The sequence below is a fragment of the Armigeres subalbatus genome, chromosome 2, assembly GCF_024139115.2.
Source record: "Armigeres subalbatus isolate Guangzhou_Male chromosome 2, GZ_Asu_2, whole genome shotgun sequence".
In the NCBI taxonomy this organism is placed as follows: Eukaryota; Metazoa; Arthropoda; class Insecta; order Diptera; family Culicidae; genus Armigeres; species Armigeres subalbatus.
In genome coordinates, this window is record NC_085140.1 from 274,373,805 (window position 1) to 274,394,462 (window position 20,658).

Sequence of the window (20,658 nt, forward strand, 5' to 3'; positions counted from 1 at the left end):
TCACACCATTTCGGTAGATTTCTATATAGGGATTATAATAGAACCAAAAATCATGCTAACACCTGTTGCAAAAATGGCCAACAACAGGTTTCTTCGAAGTGACCCTTTGGGGACCCGCCCCAAAATGACCAATTCAATATTATTGCTTTTTATTAGCAATATGAATATCAAACTTCTGCATTTCGCAAGACAAGTTGGATTATGACATCCGGATATGATTCTGGCCATATTGGCCACCCAGGGGTCATTTTTTTGCTCAAGCTTTCGGTTAGCAGATTTAACCACAATCCCATATAACTGAGGATATCCTAAAACAAATGTATGTATGAATTGATATAAAATTGTTTCTGTTTTCCTTTTACGAACAAATTATCATAAGTGAGGCAAAAGGCCGGTTGGTGTGGTTTGGCAGATATGATACTGGGGATATTGACTACTCTGAGGTTAGTTCCGAGTTCCTTGTGAGAGCTTCTGAGAAGCATCAAAATAACTGCACAGTGTTTTATTTCGTCATTTTCACGATCGAGACCATCCAACCAACCGGTAGCCAGTTCTTCAACCTCCCATATATTTTAAATAATGTGGTGGATCGATTGATACAGCTGCTCACTTCCGAATTTGAGAAGTTTGAACTAGATCTCGTTCTTCCCGGCAGCTTTACTGTTTTTCGTTTCATCTCTTTCACACAATTGCAAACCGCCAGGTAGCCCATGTTAAAAAAATATGAGCAAGAGAAAAAGTCGTAGAAACATGCAAATATTATTAACTGAAAGTTATCAAAAATCTAAGTAGTTTATGATAATTGTAGTACATCCGGATGTTTGGTTGGATGCCTATAGGAAAAGTTTTCTAGAACAACAAATATCTCTGAGCTTGCATGAAGTCTTAGAAGCGCCAAGGGAAAAAGTACTAATTTCGGAATTACATGATCGTTGTAATTCATGGCGACTACTGAAAATCCATAAAGAGTATTAGACCTCCAGAAAGGTTTCTACTGATTACTGCCTTAAAGATTGTTTCCAAAAAGATCTTCTGAAGTCTAAGAGGGTCTCTGGAAAATATATTCTGAAATATTTTATTTATTTTAATGTTTATTTAATATTTATTTTGATTTCTTCAAATGTAAGGTTCCTATAAAGATTTATAAGTTTCTTGAGTCCAAATAATTCTCTGTTTAGGAATAATTAAGACCATCCGGCCATTTCATATACGCTTCTGTTTTACGGAAAACTTCGATCTCGTCTTAAACATTATTGCCACAATGCTGTGGAACTTGCTTCAAAATCATTGTTTGAATTATAAACTTGTAACTCACTACCTGTTCCTATTACACCGGGCTGATCTGACTGATACAACATTAACAAGTATATTGGGGCCATCCACAAAGTACGTCACGCTCCTAGGGGGGAGGGGGGTTCCGAACAGCGTGACGACTCATACAAAAATTTTAGAGGTTTAATACAAAAAGTGTGACAAAGGGGGGAGGGGGGGTCGAAAATCGCCAATTTTTGCGTGACGTACTTTATGGATGTTCCCATTCTTCAATATCCAACTCCGTGGTACTTATGAGGATGTCAATAAGTCGGTGATCTCTTCCTTCCTATGTTGCAGTGTTAAGCAACACCTATTGTGACCCATAGCGTAGAATCAATTACTAGTGATCAGGTTCTAAACTCCGTCGGTTTTCATTCGATCAATGTTGTAGGTACCTATTTCCAATTTTATTGTATAAACATGTTGTTTAATGTTAATATGTTAACATTTAACGTTAATTTTTTTATTGTAACGTGAAAATAGTTTCATTTTGGCCGACCACTTGGTCCATCTACTCCAGCGTGCAGCTACTGTGCGAAGAACTCTTTCTCTCTCCCTCCCGTGCGGTGTGCTGTAAAAATATTCCTCATCAAAACCATCGACGGTTCGGGACGGAACACCAACCGACCGACCGACGACGTGCATGCGAACCAGGCAAAGGCAGACAGTCATGAAGACAGAGTCCCATGGGCAACACTGGCAGCCAGTGTTCCGTCCGTCCCGTAGTACAGAGAAGCGCCGGTTTAACCTTGGTTGGGTTTCAATTCCGTCGTCGCTTGATGTTCGCCTTATAAATTCTCTCTCCGTCTCTTTTTCCTCTGCGAAATTAGTGTATTAATTTCTCCGCTCGTATATTTTAATGTGATTCGTCGCGATTAAGGAGTTGTGGATGGGAACAAGTTTGAAGCCGGTGTGGAAGACACAGGTCCCTCCAAGGAGTAGCCGTCGAATGGCCAAACAACAGTGCAGTTAGTGTAAAAGCAGAGCTCGACAACGTCGGCGTTCATCGTCTTCGCCAAGAAGTAGTGAAGCGTGGAAAGATTCGGATGGTTTGGGTTCGGAGTACAGGAGTGTTCGTGTGACGACAAGAAGTGATAAACAACCAACCGATCCGGTTAACGTTGACGGGAGAGTGAATTGCTTGCTTGTTTGCTTGCAGGGGAAAGAAAGAATCGAGCAGAGTTTCCATGCTATAGGTGGAATGAAATTTGTCTTCATTCTGATAAGTGATTACGTTCTGTGAAGTCTCACTTAGGATTGCTACCGATAGAGTATGAATTGGACGGAATAAGCAGAAGAGTGGCACCCAGTGTATGCTAATTTGCTTGTTCGGGCAGCCGACGAAGAAAGAAGCGGATATCCTGCGACGCGACCGTCCGAGTGAATCTCGCACTCCCGGAAGAGGCAACAGTGTGTGGTGAATTGGCCAGTCAGTGGCCCATCAATTATCATCAGCGTGTGTCGTCATCATCATAGCCATAGAATAATAATAGCAAAAGTGTATGTGATAGTGTAGTTTGGGTCCATCACTTGGAGTTGTTCTCGTCTCCTCTGTACCGGAATACCTGCCTTCCTATCTTCCCTACTATTTTCGATCTGGCATGTTAGTGGATTAACTCAATCAGGAATACAATCGAGAACTCTCAATGGAAGAGTGGTGCTTGAAAACGGCAGATCATTTAGGGTAAGTACTTTTCGAAGTTTTCTACAATTTGGCATTTATAGTCTTTTAAACTTTGAACCCATCCACTGTTTGCTGGTGATTTCGACGAAAGATTGACTGACAGCCGTGGACAACCATCGAAATGTTCCAGATAAAGATATTTTTCGCATATATTCGACAATATGTGCTCGTAAATATATACATAGAAGAAGAAAAAACAAACAACTAGAAAAATATGCACAGCAGTAATAACATCATCAACAAACGAATACATCGCTCCCCATTGGGGAGTTCTCTGTCGGTGCACGCGCAAGAGTTGCACAGCCAGCACACTCATACATGGGACTGGAACAGAGCGACCGCCGACTACCACACCGAACCAATCCGATTGATTGGGTGGCGAACAATCCCCCCAAAGTCACACTCTGATGGGTGGGGTGCGTTTGGTGGACCAATGTTTTGTAGTTACGATTTCTCGCGTATGTGCGACAGTTTTTTTTAGGTATTGAAATTCTAGTAAAAAATCAATCATGGGATTACATTAGAAATTTAATGATTTCAAAATGAAATAGATAGATTTTTTTCAACTTCTAATAATATTATTTAGACAGATCATCTATGTTTCTTCAGCGTGAATTCTAAAATAAATCTAAAATTATATCAGGATGTCGAATGTTCTAAACGAGTTCAAAATTTCCGGCAGATCTTCAGGAGTAAGTCCCAGAATTTGAAGAGTAGATCCGAGTCTGAGAATTTCTGGATAAAATTTTGAAATTCCCGGAAGAAGTTCGAAATTCCACGAGTTCGGAATTCCACGAGGAAATACGAAATTCTCGAAGGAATTCCAAGATTCTGCAACGAAATCCCAAGAATGGCGAATATTCAAGAATTTTTGATGAAATTCCGAGATTTCGACAGTAATGTCTACAATTCCCGAAGCATTTTCGAGATTTCCCAGAGGATTTCCAAAAATTCCCAATTTCGTTAATTCCCGGAGGAATTCCGGCAATGTCCGAAGGAATACCGACAATTCTCAAAGGATTTCCGACAAATTCCGAAAAAAAATTAACAGCTACCGAAAAACGTATCTCACCTATCGAGAGTGTGTACAGACACGATAAGTGAGAGATTTTCGCATTCTCCTTTGGATTCGAACCTTGCCCGGAGGAATTCCTGCTTTTTGCATTGGAATTTAAATGTTTCTCGGAGAAATTCCGACAACCACCTAAGAATTTCTTACAATTGTCTAAAGAACTCAGACAATTCCCGAAGTAATTCCGACAATTCCAGGAGGATTTCCGATAATTCCCAGAAGATTTCCGAAAATTTTCACAGCATTTTCGGCAATTCTCCGAGTAATTCCGATAATTTTCACATGTCCAATTTTGACACGTCCAAGAAAAATTCTAACAATTTTCAAAAGAATTTCTACAATTTTCAAAGGAATTTTACAACTTTCAAAGGAATTCAAATAATTCACGGAGGATTTCCGACAATTACCGGAGGAATTCCGACAGTTTCTGGAAAAATTCCGAAAATGCACAAAGGATTTCCGACAATTCTTGGAGGAATTCCGACATTTCGCGGAGGACTTCCTACACATCTCAGAGGAACTCCGACAATCCCCTGAAATCCCCTGACAATGCTTAGAGGAATTCCGACAATTTCCAGCGGAATTTCCAACATTTTCCGGAGGAGTTCGATAATTCCAGGAGGAATTCTGACCTTTCCCTAAGAATTTCCAGCAATACCGACAATTCCCGGAGGAATTCCGACAATCCTCGAAGAATTTCCAACAATTTTCAAAGTTCAAATTCTTCAAAAAAATCCAATATAATTTCGATTATCCCACTGGAATTATGACAATACTCAGAGGAATTACAACAAATATCGACCAACGGATTAATCCGAGACTAGCTTGTCATTCTCAATGTAGTTCCTTAAAGCAAGGATGTTATCGATCGTTTAGTTTGATCATTTAGTAGTTTTTCAATAACTCATTCCAGAAGCTGAATTTCAAAATGTGTTGAATGGTGGACTTCTAGTGCGAAGGTTTTTCTACAACTCTGTCTAATGGTTCGTTGTTAGAATTCAACTGATATCGGAGCTATAGCGCTAGTTGCAGTAACATAAACTAAATGATCCAAGTTTTGTTATCATTTAGTCTAAGTTAGTGAAACTATAGCTATAACTCCGTTACTATTATTATTATTACCAGACCGGACCAGCTCGGTCCATGGCTGCACTTCGCCAACCACGCAGTCTGCAGAGGGTCCGCAAATCCTCCTCCACCTGATCGATCCCCCTTGCCCTCTGTGCACCTCGCCTTCTTGTTCCTGTCGGATCGTTGTCGAGAACCATTTTCACCGAAATACTGTCCGACATTCTGGCTACGTGCCCGGCCCACCGCAGTCTCCCGATTTTCGCGATGTGAACGATGGATGGTTCTTCCAACGACTGATGCAACTCGTGGTTCATTCGCCTCCTCCACATACCGTCCGCCATCTGCACCCCACCATAGATGGTACGCAGCACTTTCCTTTCGAAAACTCCCAGTGCGCGTTGGTCCTCCACGAGCATCGTCCAGATCTCGTGTCCGTAGAAAACTACCGGTCTATTAAGCGTTTTGTAGATTGTCAGTTGGTACAGCGGCGAACTCTATTCGATCGGAGTGTTTTACGAAGTCCAAAGTACGTACGATTTCCTGCCATGATGCGTCTCTGAATTTCTCTGTTGGTATCTTTATCTATGGCTATGGTATCTGTGGCTTACATTGACCTCTATTGAGCCTCTTCCTATCATGTACTTCGTCTTCGACGTGTTGATGACTAGTCCAATCCGTTTCGCTCAATGTAGGCTTCCTCCATCCTCTCAAAATTACGTGTCATGATATCTATGTCGTCGGCGAAACCAAATAACTGGACGGACTTCGTGAAAATCGTACCACTCGTACCCTTCGTACTACTCCCTCCAAAGCGATGTTGAATAGCAGACACGAAAGACCATCGTCTTGCCGTAACACTCTGCGCGTTTCGAAGGGACACGAGAATGCCCCAGAAATTCGAACTACGCACATCACCCGATCCATCGCCGCCTTGATCAACCGTACCAGTTTATCCGGAAATCCGTTTTCGTGCATTAGCTGCCATAGCTGGTCAACGTTTTCTGCCATATCGCCATTCAGGTGCTCTTATTAGCGCGGTACAGTTCCGGCGCTTTTTCCTCCGAAAAATCGAGTTTTGTCTGTTCCGTGCCCGTTTGTATCGTGCCTCGTTCACCCTTGTGCGGTGTTGCAGTAATCTCGCCCATGCTGCATTTTTTTCCTCAACAAACTGCTCACTTTCGCCGTCATACCAGTCGCTTTTTTAATCCGGAGCCACCGTGCCTAGTGCAACGGTTGCGGTGCTTCCAATGGCGGATCGAATATCTCTCCAGCCATCTTCAAGAGACGCTGCGCCTAGCTGCTCTTCCGTTGGGAGTGCCACTTTCAGCTGCTGCGCGTACTCTTGGGCTAGTCTACCGTCTTGTAGCCGCCCAATGCTTAGCTGCGGCGGACGACTCCGACGCATCTTGTACACCGTCGAGAGTTTTGAGCGCAGACATACTGCAACGAGGTAGTGGTCGGATTCAATATTTACACTGCGGTAAGTGCATACGTTCGTGATGTCGAAGAAGAATTTACCGTCGATCGATTTGGTTTTCCGTTACTTAATGTGGCCTTGTGGATATTCTTGCGGGGGAAGAAAGTGATTCGGACTACCATTCCGCGGGAGGCTGCAAAGTTTATGCATCGTTGGCCGTTTCCGTTCAATACGGTATGCAGACTATCCATTCCGATGACCGGTCTATACATTTCCTCCTCCTACCTGAGCGTTGGGTCTCCCTTCATGTGGGCTGTGTACGTTGATGATGCTATAGTTGAAAATTGGTCTTTTATCCTCAGCTTGCACATCCTTGCGTTGATTGGCTGCCACCCAATCACGCGTTGGCGCATCTTTCGCAATACTATGAAGCCGGTTCACAGCTCGTTGGAGGTGCCACAGCTTTGGTAGAAGGTAGCCGCTCGATGCCCGCTTTTCTACACTTTCTGTCCTGTTCAGCAGATTTCCTGCAGCGCTACGACGTCGAAGTTGCGGGGGTGTAATTCATCCATTATCCTGTCGCAACCTGCGAAGCCCAACGACTTGCAGTTCCATGTTCCAGCTTCCAATCGTGATCCTTTATTCGTCGCCTAGATCGTTGCCGATTGTATCGTGTCGTATTATCTTCTATGTCGTTCGTAATGGTTGTTTTTAAAGGCTGCTTATTGGGCCTGCGTAAACCTCCTGTCTCGTCGGAGGGCCGTCGTGTCAGGGCTGTTTAACATCCCACCTAATACCAGGACTTGGGCTTGTGCGCTTTCAGCGGAACACGGTCGCTTTGGCAGAGCCTATTTGCGGATACATGCAGCTTTTTATAGAGGTTTAACAGGGTCCATTGTCAAACCCCACCACATCCTAGACAGGCGCCACAACTCTCAGATGATCTGGGGAGGGGTCGTCAAGCCCTTGTACATAGTCCCTGCTGGCCACACAAAGGAAGCTCAACATTCCCAAATAAAATATCTAGCATTTCGAAATGTTTTTAAAGAATTCATTATAATTTTGTTTATATCCTCATATCGAAAGATGCAAAACATATTATAAGGAATGTAGTGAATGTTGAGGAAATATTTTCTAATCAAAATAGGGAATTTTTAAAGCAACACAAAAAATTTAGAGGATTAAAAAAAGTGTTGCCAAGTTATTACAATTCTAGAAGAAATTTAGAATTTTCTCAAAGTTTTTTTTTCTGATAGAGCGTCAAAGTATTGTAAATTTCTGCGTAAATGATGTTGTTATACATGACTACTTCCCACTCGAAAATCAGAAACAATAGAATCATTTTATCGACTAGTCGTCGTTGTTTGCTCAAATTTATTAAAATTATTTAGAAATTTCGATTTAATAACCGTAAGCGCTTATATTGTAACAGATGACCGGGATGACCGGCTACATTTTCATTTTGTCCATTGAAAATGAAAATTCCTCTGTTTTAGCTTTCGGATGACGCTCACAAAAACTACCAGTACTGATTGTAATGCATGGAATTAACATTTTGGAGTCAGATTTCTCAACGATATGCATCTGTTTAATATATAAAGTAATCATAATAAACATTTGTCGGAGATTTGTCGTGCATATGCACAGCACATGTTTTAAAATGGACAAATTGATATGAAATTTGCGAAAAAGAATCCACGTGTCTTGGAGGGACTCGAACCCTTAACCTCCTACTCTCTAGGTAGGCCTGATAACCCCTACCAGGGTTGCAAATATTCGGCAGCACTGGATGAAGGTGATGTTTTTTATATCATTTTTTTTTTATTTTCTTCCTGCTTTGAAATCAGCCTCACATTCCCGGAGAGGCAGAAAAGTAAACAACAGAACTCACATCACCCACTGCGCCGTGAAGATGAAATTTACCACAGCAAAATGTACACATTCACCCAGCAAATTGAAAAGAATCATTACTCGCTTAAATGGGCCACTCACAGTCATACGGTAAGGCGCGAACTGAGCAGCCAGTCAGAGCGACTTGTGAGTGGCTGAATGCGAAATTGAATGGTCGGTGTTGAAAATTATTTTTCGGCTGCACCTAGTCGCACTCACCACGGCGGCGATGAAGGCGACTACAGATTATACATGGATCTCAATGTTTTTCACTGCATTGACTGTGAAATATTTCTACCCTGACCCCTACACAACAAGACCACTTAAAAGTCACGTTTGCGGAGAAGCCATCAGAATCCGAGTACCAACTTCCACCGCAGTTAGCTCTTTTTTGCAAATTGAATATCTTTCGGATGTTTGATTTGTCCACTCGTCACATGTGCTTTACTATTGTATATCCACAGTCAAGCGAGCCCACCTTGTTTATTATTCGAGAAACATCACACTCTATGCCTATACAAATTTGCCCAGCCCGTTGTTGGGGGCATAGAGTGTGATGTTTCTCGAATAATAAACAAGGTGGGCTCGCTGATTTTCGTACGGCCGAGTTGCCGAATAATATAATTGCATGGTAAATTTTGTTTGGAAAATTATCAGCATGCTGCGAGATATTCGTCCTTGCATTTTTCACATCTGATCAAAACAAACACGAATCAATGCCGAAGCCTCCTGCTGAGTGTTGATGCAAGTGATAGTAAAATGAAGATTTCCTTCCTCGTTGACACAGAATGAAACAAAACATTCCCAAGCGAATCCTTTTTCCTGATCTGCACACAAAAATAAGTTCCCCACTGTCCACCAACGCGAATAGCAAATATTTGAATTGTTTGTGTTTGAAAAATAAGTGTTACATTTTTGCATCTGGATTAGATAGATAGTAGATATTTCGGAATTCCGAAAAAAAATACAGTTCCGTGATGAGAATGAAAACTTCAATCAAATAAATTTTGGAGCGAATGTTAATAGACAAAAAAGGACAAAATCTTGCAAACCGGCTTGTGAATAATTAGAACGATTGTAGTTTTAGCAATCGCATTGAAGATAGTGCACTAAACGCACCTCTGCATTCTTCCACGTCTGATATCGTGGTGGGTAATAGACCGGCTTATTCGCGCATACACTGAAACAGATGAACCAAAATCGTTGGACCTGCGGCGGACCTACCTACCGACCGGTGCGCTGGTGATGCGTGAGAATATGTCCATGTTTCGCTACGTTCAGCTAAGGTAACCAGATATTCTTTGCAATTTTGCACCGCTTCTTATATCATTATTCACACCACTAAATGCGCAAGAAAAAAAAAACATTTTAGCGAGAATTCCGGCTCCACCGGCTGGAAGAACCAAATTCGCAAACGGCTGCGAAAAAGAAAACGTGATTCGCGGACCGCCGGCCCCACACCTTCCACCCGGATGGGTCAACAGCACCACCGACCGGCTCAGCGCTAGTATGGAACGGAAAATTTGCACAAAATTAGATGATTTGGCAAAAACCGCCCCGTGGAAAGTTTGTGGCTATGTGTACCGAAAACCACAACAAAACCCGTACGTACTGGACTTGCCCGGTGCCAGGTCGTGGTTTTCAATCAAGTGAATAAACGATACGAGTGGCACATGTGAAAAGGTGATGATATGTTTTTAGTTTGATGTGATCGATTTACTATCGACCTTCTGAAGTTTTCTCAAAAATTTCCCGATAATTAAAACTGTTCCTAAATATCTTGCACGTGAAACTGATAACGCACTGCTTCATTCTTTTTTTCCTGAAATTAACAAAAGGAGGTACTGCATTCGTTTGAAACTTTCACTTTTGTGAAATAATTTGTTGTAACTACTTATAAAGTCAGTCGGCGTAAACTCAAATGTTTAACAAACAATAATTGCTTTAGAAGAGAAAAAATGAATTCAAAATAGATTTTTTGTCAATTTAAGTAAATTTCGTTATTTTTCGTAATTTACTCGTCGTCTTGATGAAATTACGGCTCAGTATTTTTATGTTGACCCTTTCCACACACTGCACTAGAATTTAGTGCAGCGAGAAAGGCACACAAGAAATTCGATACAAGTAAAAGCAAAATCGGTATAGATTATCGCTGTTTTGTTCCTCTCAATCATTTCGCCCCTTTTTATGTTCGTGTGGGGCGGCGGTGGGGATTTCGTGTAGCCATCAGCCAGTGGACTACCAGTGTAGACGCCGACTATAGCGCAATCAATGGTGGGGCCTTTCCAACCACCGGAGAATAGTCGGAAAATGGTCAACGAAATGCAGGTTGCGTTGCGACGGCAAACGCAAGACCTCTGTGTACGAAGTAAGGTGCGGAAGTGGTTCGGAAGCCGGTCCCGGTGTCGATGTCGGTTTCCCCTCCATCGACGTCTTTCATTCGGATCAGTCGATGCTTGAGTCCTGGTCCAAGCACTTCATTGTCGGCTGGATACTGCTTGAAAGTATTCAGCATTGATACTTTTTTTTTTTCGGTTGGGAGAAATGTGAATGTTGCAAAAATAAAATCATTGTAAAAAAATCATTTCTATATAATTTCCTCTTCATTAGATTTGAAAAATGTGATTACAATTTTTCAATAATAAAGAATTCTAGGAGGCATTCTCGAAAATGGTGTATACAATATTTTTTATAACTTTCCATTTTAGGGTTAATGTTAACACATCTATAATAAGTTCCTAGATCAATTGTGGTAACTTTGAGATGAGCTTTACGAGAATTTCATTATGTTACTAGTGTAGCTGGGAAAGCATCTAAAAAACCTTTTAATATGTCAATAATTTAATGTGAAATGTTGCAAGCAACTTCTGCATTTCTAAGATTTTCCAAAAGATCTCAGAATGTTTGGAGGAATACCAGGCAGTGCGGATTTACATAACAATTTTAAGACTTCAAGCTGATTTGGCGAGGAATTAGGTATAGGTAAGAGAACGTCCAGGAATACTACAGTTAGCCTTGCGTGCTTGCGTGCAAAGGCGTAGGATTGCCAACCCGAGTTCAATTCTAGCGTAAAATGTTTTCGGGTGGGAAACATACTTGGCTCCCTGAACATTGTGTATACATTGTACTTGCCACACAAGATACATACTCATGCAATATGGGGCCAAGAAAAGCTTTCAATTATTGACTGTGGAAATGTTAATAGAACACTTATTGAAGTTCCAGTTGGAATGTAGAACCATAGAAGAAGAAGGGAACTACCAGAAATTATGTAACGGTATAGGATTTCGTACGCACCAGATTCACCAATACAACCGTACTTCAACTGCCAAAACCATATGGGTGGAACAGGGCGGAATAAACAAGCAGCACGGTATACAAAAACGAATGGTTCGTTCATTTACTTAAAATACGCGTTAAAATATCCGTTTTTTCGGGAATTTTATACGTAAATAGTTCTAAATAAAGTTACTGTTACGGTACTGCTGTCTAGAATAAGTGTAAAAATAACTTTGAAAAATTGTTTGGGAAGTTATCCAGAAGTTTATTCAGGATTTTCTCCACATACTGTCCTAAATTAGGTCGGTGGATGGAATTATTATTAGAAAGTATATGTGAGGAATACCGAATAGATAATATTTTGTATTTCTTTATGAAATTTTTTAATAAATTCGTGAAAGATTTCTTCCAGTAACTCCGTTAAAGATTTCTTCCAGTATTTGATTTGAATGGAAATATATAGGCCTTGATTATTTCCTTCCAAAAGAATATTTTGAAAATTCTTCCAAAAACCCCTTCACGCGTTCTTTTAGGTTTTCCTTTCGCGTTCTTTCAGGATTTCCTTTAGGAATTCCTGAAGAAACTTCTGAAAGACTTCCCGCAAGAACTTCTGGAGAAATTCCTGAACAAACTTCTAAAGGAAATCCTGAACGAGCTTCTGGAGGACTTCCTGAACAAACCTCGGGAGGAATTCCTGGCGAACTTCCGGTGAAAATCCTTGAGGAACTTCCAAAAGACGTCCCAGTTAGAAATTTCTGTATATTTTTTTAAGGGAAATCGTTCGTGATTAATTCTGTTGGTAATTTTTCTAGGAAGAATTTGAGCACTTTCTCTGGGAGTTGCTCTAGGAATTTATCTGGAAATTCCTACAAGAATTCCTCCAGACAATCCCTCTGGAATACTTTCTGAAGCTCCTTCAGAAATTCCTCCAGAGGTTCCTTCAGGAATTCCTCCGGAAGTTTCCAGGATTTTCTCCGGAAGTTCCTTAAGGATTTTTTTCCGAAAGCTTCTTCAGGAATTCCTCCGGAAGTGCCTTCAGGAATAACTCCGAGGAACTTCCGCAAATTCCTGAAGAAACTTCTGACAGACTTCCCACAGGAACTTCTGGAGAGATTCTTGAAGGAACTTCTAAAGGAAATCCTGAACGAGCTGCTGGAGGATTCCTGAACAAACCTCGGGAGGAATTCCTGACGAACTTCCGGAGAAAAGCCTTAACCCTTAAAGGCGCAAGGCGATTTTTTTAGAAATCGTCGAAAGTATTTTTAGCGTAAACTACCATTAAAACTATTAACATTAAACGTATTTTCGGTTTGTTGTTTTAAAACAACATTGCGCATTTAAGGTTTAAGGAACTTCCGAAAGACTTCCCGAAGGAAGTTCCGGAGGAATGCCTAAGGCAACTTCTGAACGGATTTCGGGGGGAATCACTGAACGAACTTCCAATGAATTTCTCGATGAACGGCAGCCCTTACTTTGCACCGTTCAATGTGCAAAAACTATCCATAAAAAACATCTGAATGTTTCATAAAACGCTACCATAAATCCATAAAATAGTTTGGGAGATTCCATAAAGAATATTTTTATGATTCATAAAACTTTGAAAAAGGATCCATAAAAACTATATTTTTTGATTCATAAAATTTTAAATTTTGCGCATTTTTTATCGTGTTGATGATCCATAATTTTAGTAATATGATCTATAATTTTGGTCATATGATCCATAATTTTGATAATGTGATCCATAATGCTTGGAAAGAAGGCCAATGAAACTATTTTAATTGATCCACACATTTTATAAAATCTATGGATCATTTATCAAAGTTTATGGATCATATCACCAAAACTAGTAAATTTGAAGTTTTATGGATCAAAATATAGATTTTTATGGATCATTTTTCAAACTTATGGATCATTTGTCATATGTTCATGGCAAAATAGAAAGAATTGTATTGTTTTTCTTGAGCATGTTAATGGAACATATTTCCCTATTAATTGCTAAATTTTAGCTTAGTTATGGATCGAAAAATTATTCTTTATGGAATTTCCTGAACTATTTTATGGATTTATGGTAGCGTTTCATGAACTATTTAGATGTTATTTATGGACCGTTTTTCATTTTTTTATGGATCCGTCTTTATTGTTTATATGCAAAAGTATGTTTTGCCTCGAGGAACTGCGGAGGAATACCTTAAGGTCTGAGGGAAGCTCTCTCGCGGTAGAGCGCTATTTTCGTACTAAAATGTCTATAACTCGGAATTGGGAACGTTTTTCGCTTATCCCAACTGACAATCTCTTTGAAATTTATCAAGGAATGTTCCTACAAAATTTCATGGACCTACTATTTCCCAAATTTGATTTAAGCTCTAAATACTGAACTATTGTAGAACTGAAATTTTCGCTTCTCAGTACCTCTCTCCGATGATTTGAGGCACAAAGGAACCGAATTTCGCAAAACCCAACTGACAAAAGTTTTGAATTTTTCCAGCGATCATTTTGATGTAATAAAAAGTATATGTCACCGCGATAAATTTTGAAGGAAGCTCTTTTTACTTCAACCAAGTTTTATAAATTCCATACAAAAGTTACCATTTCGGGAGAGCAGCCAACAGCATATTTTCTTGTGGCGCACGGCAGGAAACGAGCGATGAGAGCGGTAGAAAGACTGTCAACTTTGTATCTAGCGTGACACTAGAAAAAAGCGTATTCCTATTTGTGAACACCAAATATATAAATTGAAATCAAATATAGGAATGATATCAGATAAACAATTGAAAATAAATAAGACAAATAAGACACATAAAACAAATAAGCAAAATAAAACAAATAAGGCAAAAAAGACAAATAGAGCGTATAAGACAAATAGGAAAAATAAATAAAACATGACAAATTCCTACGGAAGTCCCTCCAGGTATTTTTCCAGAAGTTCCTCCAGGAGTTCCTCCGGGAATTCCTCCGGAAGTTCCCCGGGAATCCCTCCGTAAGTTCCCCCAGGAATCTCTCCGGAAGTTCCCCCGGGAATACCTCCGGAAGTTCCGTCCGAGAAATCCTCGGGTTGTTCCCCCCGGGAATTCCTCCGGGAGTTCCCCCGGGAATTTCTCCGGGAGTTCCCCCGGGAATTTCTCCGGAAGTTCCCCCCGAGAACTCTGGAAGTTCCGAAAGTTGCTTCCGAAGGAATTCCTGGAGGAACTTCCGAAGGAATTCCTGGAGGAACTTCCGAAGGAATTCCTGGAGGAACTTCCGAAGGAATTCCTGGAGGAACTTCCGAAGGAATTCCTGGAGGAACTTCCGAAGGAATTCCTGGAGGAACTTCCGAAGGAATTCCTGGCGGAACTTCCGAAGGAATTCCTGGCGGAACTTCCGAACGAATTCTTGGAGGAACTTCCGAAGGAATTCCTGGAGGAACTTCGAAGGAATTCCTGGAGGAACTTCCGAAGAAATTCCTGGAGGAACTTCCGAAGAAATTCCTGGAAGAACTTCGAAGGAATTCCTGGAGGAACTTCCGAAGGAATTCCTGGAGGAACTTCGAAGGAATTCCTGGAGGACTTCGAAGGAATTCCTGGAGGAACTTCCGAAGGAATTCCTGGAGGAACTTCCGAAGGAATTCCTGGAGGAGCTTCCGAAGGAATTCCTGGAGGAACTTCCAAAGGAATTCCTGGAGGAACTTCCGAAGGAATTCCTGGAGGAACTTCCGAATGAATTCGAATGTGTGGAAACCTTGTACAGAAATCCTCTCACGATATTTTCTAATGTTGTTCTAGGAACGGCTCATGTTTTCATTTTCCAAAACCAGCTGGAGTTTGTTTATTTTGATTTCCTCATTGCGTGATTGGTCGGCGCTGCAGTTGTTCTCTCGCCGAACCACTGCATGAGCGATATATTTCTTCCCCATTGTTGCCAATTCCTTTTGTTCTCCGTTTACGGCAAATTCTCAAGCAATTGTAAACTGCATAATGATGAAATAATTTTGGCGACACTGACAGGACACTGGAGGAACTTCCGGAGGAATTCCTGGAGGAACTTCCGAAGGAATTCCTGGAGGAACTTCCGAAGGAATTCCTGGAGGAACTTCCGAAGGAATTCCTGGAGGAACTTCCGAAGGAATTCCTGGAAGAACTTCCGAAGGAATTCCTGGAAGAACTTCCGAAGGAATTCCTGGAAGAACTTCCGAAGGAATTCCTGGAAGAACTTCCGAAGGAATTCCTGGAAGAACTTCCGAAGGAATTCCTGGAAGAACTTCCGAAGGAATTCCTGGAGGATCTTCCGAAGGAATTTCTGGAGGAACTTCCAGAGGAATTGCTGGAGGAACTTCCGAAGAAATTTCTGGAGGAACTGCCGAAGGAATTTCTGGAGGAACTTACTGCCGAAGGAATACCTGGAGGAAGTTTTGAAGGAATTCCTGGAAAAATTTCCGAAGGAATTCCTGTAGGAACTTCCGAAGGAATTCCTAGAGGAACTTCCGAAGGAATTCCGGGAGGAACTTCCGAAGGAGGAGGAGGAACTTACTTTATTTTTCTTCTTAGTCTTACTTGTTTTATTTGACTTATTTGTCTTATTTGTCTTATTTGTTCTATTTGTCTTATTTGTCTTACTTACACCAGCACCACTGTTATCACCCAAATACTTTTCAAAGCTTGTGTGGAAACCTTGTACAGAAATCCTCTCACGATATTTTCTAATGTTGTTCTAGGAACGGCTCATGTTTTCATTTTCCAAAACCAGCTGGAGTTTGTTTATTTTGATTTCCTCATTGCGTGATTGGTCGGCGCTGCAGTTGTTCTCTCGCCGAACCACTGCATGAGCGATATATTTCTTCCCCATTGTTGCCAATTCCTTTTGTTCTCCGTTTATCGCAAATTCTTAAGCAATTGTAAACTGCATAATGATGAAATAATTTTGGCGACACTGACAGCGTCATTCTGGTGCGTGCTTTTTTAACGGAAAACCCTTCCCTCAGCCCTTAAGGAATTTCCGGAGGCATTTATATATAAAACTTGCAGAGGAATTCCTGAAGGAAGCTTCGAACGAATTCCTGAACAAACTTCCGGAGGAATTACTGAAGGAACTTTCGGATGAAATCTTGTAATGAAGAGAAGAACTCTAAATGAGTTTCCAGATGATTTCTTAGAGGAATGAAAACTGGAAGAATTCTTGGCAGAGTTTCCGGGGAATTGTAGGTATGCTGGTTGAAATTCTTGAGGACTATTTGGAGTAATTTCTATAGGATTTTCTGAACGAATTCTATGTAGAACCGAAGAAACTTCAACTCCTTGGAAATTTGAAAGGGACATTTTTTGAGGATTTTCCTAGTGAATTTTTGGTTGAGACTTTTTTAAGTTTTCCATGTTGAAGGACTAGGAAGAAAGTCACAGAGGATTTCCAGGATCAATTTCTGGGAGATTTTCAGGAAGACTTTTTTGGATAAATTTACGAACGATCATCAGGAGAAACTGCTGAGATTTCCTTCTCCTTGGCTCATCCCTTACCGTGATGTCAAAGCTTTGCACGCGTAAGATCCTAATTTTCAAAGCAGGCTGACGGCTTCGACTTGATCTTGTTGAACAGATGTTCCAAAGGTTACGAGTAAGGACTGAAGTGCATAGACATATTCGAACAGTATTTCCATGACCCAAATAATTGCTTCTATTTCCGTCTGACATTTTTTTTTTCTAAATCTGGCAAGCTTTTGCACAATATTGTTCAATGGAAGCCAAATTTAACTTAAAATAAAATAGCACCCTACGCTTAAGGACTAACGTCAATGTTTAGTACAGTGTCAACCTTCAGATCGAAAAATCCAAGGTAATCGACTAGTCCAATCATCTGAACGTTGCTTGTTTATTCTCATATTAACAGTAATTATCAAGAGCTTTGGAATAAATTTTCCCACGAAATTGATTAGGCCTATATGTAGCCCTAGTATAGCTTTGATTTTATATTCCGTATGTCGAATGCCTTTGGAAGACACCATGTGTCCCACAAAGTCACGGATGATATCTTTTTGATCTTTATCTTTTTGATACGGATGTGAATCTCTTGCAAGGTCTGGTCGTGTATGTCTACTGTTCCCATGGATAGAAAAACATCCATATAACTAATCAGATTTCTCGTTGGAAAAGCTCTTGGGCGAATATCAGTCTTCGGAATCTGCAAACCCCGCTTTCGGCAACCAAGGTCGTAATATTTATACTGTCGGAATTGAACTCGAAGTGGTAACATAAGCGGCTTCAAGATCAATTTTGAATAACTTTGCTACCTAACAGTAATTAGCAAAAACACGTATCCAGTCTTACGTACAAAAAAACAAGTGCATGCAAACTTTAACATACTTTCTTTATTCTTTCCATGGATAGTTCTCCCGCTTCACTTGTTCATTGGCCACTTGCCTTCTCACGTACTTCCAGAGCAGTTGATTGATGGGTTTCGGATTTTTTTCGAAAGAGTATTTTATTGTTAAGTTTAGTTTTATCAAGTTCCTCTTAGAAACATATGTCCAATCAAATTCATATCAGTGGCGTTTCCCTAACCTCAATCTACCTGTGCACTGGGTTTAAATTTGAGGAATTGGTGTGCGGAAATGCATACAATAACTAGATTTTGATTAGTTTAAACGAGTCTGATAATTTTATTTCCCATTTGAGCTGTCAAAATACCATAATTTTAATTTTTTGGGCCAATGCACAGGTAAAAAGTGAGGTTACGCGACGCCACTGATGCATATGTCAGTTATCCACCATTTATTCTCATCTCCGATAGAAGATTTTATCTTATCGAACTAAGCTAACATAGTGCGAAAAACGTCTTGGAAAAATGTTTTTGTAAGGCCAACTTGGCTACTAGATCCCTTGCCATACAAAATATGCTCGACCAAACATAAAAATCATGAAATTTAATCTTTCAGAGAATTAGGGAAATGTTTCTCATAGAAGAATTCTAGATCAACATTTGAGCTGAAATAATTTAAGAATTTCATTTGAAGTTTGTTTTTGTTTATTCTGAAATTTCTGCAGAAGCTCTTCTAGGAAAACTTTCAAAAACTTTCATGGAATTCTTCAAGAACTCCTTCGGATATTTCCACACAAAAATCGCCGTGAATTGTTTATTAAAGGATGACTTACCGGAGCAACCGCTGGAGCAATGTTCGAGAGAAAAACTTGATGAATTTCTGAGGGAAATTCGAGAACATTTTTTTTTGGACTTCCAGAGAAATTTTTGGAAGAATTTTCGACATAATTTGGACAAGTTTTTGGAAGAGTTCCTGGAGGAATTTTCTGGAGAAGTTCTTGGAAGAAAAAGCGGCAGAACCTCTCATCCAGTTTTTATTTTCTCGCAAAATCATTTTTCGGTGAAAATCTGCGGGAGTGAGCATCCTCTGCTCGTGAGAATGAGGGAGCATTTCGATCCCTTGAATATGTACATTATGTGGAAGAGTTTGATTTTAAAAAGGTATTGGAGGTAATACCTGAACAATTTCTAGAAGAATTCCTGGAAGGATTATCAAAAGAATTCCTGGGGTATCTATCGTAAGAACTCCCGGGAAGTGATATTAGCGAAATATCCGAAGAAATTCCTGGAGGAGCTTCCGGACATCAATAATATATAACAAATTTTAATCAGTCGCACGCCGAATTCAAATCTCCATACCACAATAATTGTTGACGTTTTGGCATCGATGAATTGAACTCAAGATCTTCGGCGTGTGAGGCAGAAATGTTAGCCATTAGACCGCCTGACCAATTTTTTTATCAGTATTAAAATATATGTGAGAACAGTCTATAGAATATAATATATTGTAGGGAGCCATCGAGCAAGTAAGGACGAAATGGCGATACGATTGTTGCTGTGTTTTTGGATCCGGAACGCGCTTTTGAGACAATTTCTCGGCACTTGTTGTTGAAAACAATCAGCAGAGCAGCTTGACGATCCTTACAAAATTTTTAGAGGTTTGTTACAAAAAGCGTGACGAAGGGGGGAGGGGGTTTGAAAATCGCCAATTTTTGAGTGACGTACTTTATGGATCTTCTCTTGGACGCCTTGCAGTGGCTGTCAGTGAAGCAAAGAATTGTTTATTTAACTATGGTGTTCATTTTTAAAGTACACCCAATATTTTTTTACACGGTTGGTATTCTTTAATTTCCCGGTTAACCAGACTTTTCACCGCTTTTTAAATACCACCTAAATCATAGTTTCATTAACGCTAAAGGGTGTAATCAACTAAAACCCACCCGTGTATAAAACTCAAAGGCGCAGCCCAATCGGATTGTACGCAAAGGTGACGTAGGACTACGTAGCTATTCGAAAATGATGGTATATGCCATAATAATTTGTCTCGTTTTATTAACATTGAGCAAACTGCTCGGAGGCCAACTCAATCAAGAAGTCGATTAGTTGTTCCCAGTTGGATCGACTTTGAGTCTCTAACCGTGGAATTAACATGACTCATTGGCCGCTGAAGCCTTTCAGTCGGGGACATCACAATCCTTACTTTGCCACGTACGCTTACATCGCGGGCGAAAATCAAACGTTGCAAATAAATATATTTCCGTTTGGTTCCACGCCACTGCTTATTTCTCCTTTATTTCGTCAATTTTTGAGGATGATGTCCTCCAAAAAGGCCTTTATACAAAAGGTTGATCCGACAATCCGATATGAACTTTCTTCAAAGTGCAAAACTCAATCGTAACTAGCAAATTTGATAACGCATCGGAGGGAGATGATGCAGTAAATTTGAATGGATGAAATCACTAACAGCAACCAAGCTATCACGTCAAACCCGATCCCACCGAAACAATTCATTTTCACAATAACCTCTTTCTTATCATAAAATGTTGGTCCTGAGAAGAACCATTTTCATTTCCCAATGCGACTTTCTAATAACTAACTGCATCCAAACGCTTACCGGCACCTTGCGTTGAAACTGTCCGACCGCCACCT

General features: G+C 40.4%; 1 protein-coding gene across 6 annotated transcripts in view; it reads left to right on the forward strand.

The window, feature by feature from the left end:
* Positions 1-20,658, forward strand: part of LOC134212260 (nuclear receptor-binding protein homolog) — a 217,120-nt gene that overhangs the window by 21,239 nt on the left and 175,223 nt on the right. For 3 of the 6 annotated variants that reach the window (XM_062689954.1, XM_062689956.1, XM_062689960.1), the window contains one exon: positions 2,145-2,998. The exons of 1 other annotated variant lie outside the window; for it this stretch is intronic. The gene's annotated coding sequence lies outside the window, so the exon portion shown is untranslated. Of the gene's footprint in view, positions 1-2,144; positions 2,999-20,658 lie in introns of those variants that run through there. 2 more of the 6 variants (XM_062689957.1, XM_062689958.1) reach the window with 2 other exon arrangements.